Source organism: Brassica oleracea, chromosome C2 (genome assembly GCF_000695525.1).
Source record: "Brassica oleracea var. oleracea cultivar TO1000 chromosome C2, BOL, whole genome shotgun sequence".
Taxonomy (NCBI): Eukaryota; Viridiplantae; Streptophyta; class Magnoliopsida; order Brassicales; family Brassicaceae; genus Brassica; species Brassica oleracea.
In genome coordinates this window covers 40846742-40849099 of record NC_027749.1, presented here as the reverse complement: position 1 = coordinate 40849099, position 2358 = coordinate 40846742, and positions in this window count along the sequence as shown.

Here is a 2358-nt window from a genome sequence, read left to right as displayed (position 1 = left end):
AAAACCATACAAAACAATGATAAGAATGCACTTTGAAATAAGCTCGCCATTACCACCACTTGCATACTTGAACAGAGCAACCTGTGACACAAAGAACCATACATGAAACACATATAAATCGAGCTTGAAACACACATAAATGGACTGGCTATGTAAGCCGACTCTTACCATTTGCTACACCATTTGTCATCAGCCGAAAAAACTCATCCCGTGGTTGCACCAAATTCTCAAACACCACATGTTGTATAGATATGCATCATAGACCAAGAGTTTGTGAAAATCACAAAACAAACTATGGAGAAATCATAGATTGATGAGAAAGAAAAGGCAAAAATCATTTTTTTTTAATATTTTGTCAAAGCAAATCGATCAAAACAAATTTTAGGAAGTTAGAATATTTTCTTAGCTGAAACTTCATTAATTTTCGAAAACAGGTTTTCTTATCCGTAGAAGGCACCTTCTACAATGTGTAGAACCATGACAAAAATCATGAATGCAATTTGTACCTCATGTAGCCGTACGTGTTTTTTTTAGATTTCACATTCCCGAAATTTTAGAATATTTCATAAAAGTAGAAGCTGCATTAAAGAGAAAAGTAGATATCTTTACAATTAGTAGAATTCGCATTATCTATATTTAGAATTTTAATTAAAAGTAGATTGTTCGTTTTAAAAACGACAGATGGACTTGTTTATTCTGGAATTCGTTTTCTACTAACACATTTTCCGTAGAAGACAAATTCTACTTTTAGTAGAATGTAATTTAAAAATTTTATTTATAAATTTTTTCAACAAAAAAATATATGTGTTTGTGTGTATGGATGTTTTATTAATTGTTTATATTTTTAATAATTTTTTTGATTCCAACTATTTATTTCATTAAGAATCAGAATTGGAAAGGATAAAAAGGAAACAAAATAGAAAAAAATGGTTTTATACCAAAAAAATAATTATCCTAAATTTTGTTTCGTTTTGGCAATTTTCCCAAATTTAAATTCGACTATTAAGACCATCTCCAATGGTTTACTCTATTTTAGAGTACCTTTCACTCTAAAATAGTGTTACTCTAAAATAGAGTTGAGTTTCTCTCCAATGGTTTACTCTACATTTGACTCTAAAAAAGAATATTCTTAAATATATTTTTTTATATTTTATAACTAATATCTTTTACTTACAAAATTTACAAATTGACTCTTTATATTTTATTTTTCACAAATTTTTCATAAATTATATATTTATATCAAACATTTATTATATTAAAACTTACTTTACATTTTACTAATAACATAATACATTTTAACGTAAACATCTCCATTAGTATATCTTTCCCACAAGTGATCAATTAACGAATTTCAGATTGTGAAATGATTTTTTTTTTTTTTGATTTTTTCTAAATCGACCAAAAAATTCGTCAAATCGAATATTATCATTATTTCGTGTTTGAATCTCTGGAGGTGGAACTTCTCTTCCCACTTTAGTTGGTGCGCTAAAATCACATTCATCCTCATATCATGTTGTATAGAATTATACATGTAGTCTATATGCATTGGCCACCAATACATTTTTATATATTTTAGTTACATACATGCATCAAAAACTATTTAGTTTGTGATTTGAATTCGGCGCAAGAACCAGATGTTCGTGAATATTTTCGAGAGGAACGAACACGAATTTTACAAACAAAAAAAGACGTGGTCAACAACATGAACAAGAAGCTACTCCTTTATTTACCTCATTTGGACAATATTTTAACAATCTTGCTCGATCTGAAAGCAATATACCAAAAAATTAAGTCATTATTATCTATGGTTTTAATTTAATTTTGAGTTACTTATTTTTAATTTTAGTATTTGTTTTTTTTTGCTAATCTTAAAAAAAATATTTTTAATTTAATGCTTGTTTTCTTTGGCTAATAATAATAAATTTTAAATGTTTATATATATATATATATATATATATATATAGTGTTAAACATAATTATGTGTTGTTTGCATAATTAAATTAAATAAATAGTTACAAAATGAAAAGATTGAAGAATAAAAGGACTAAAGTATAAATAAAAAAGTTTCACTCTATAATAGATTAAGAAATAGAGTTACTCCAAATATAGAGTAAAAAATAGAGTTGCACTATTTTAGAGTAGGATATAAAGTAGGGTAAATCTCCAAAATAACACATTTCTAAGTTTATATCACAAAAATAGCACTCAAAAACTAAAATGACCAAAATAGCACATTTCTAAGTTTATCCTTTGAAAATTTTAATTTTTTTATTTTTCAAAATTTGAAATCTTATCCCCAAAACCTCATTTTTCAACTCTAAACCCTAAACCCTAAACTCTAAACCCTAAACCCTAAAT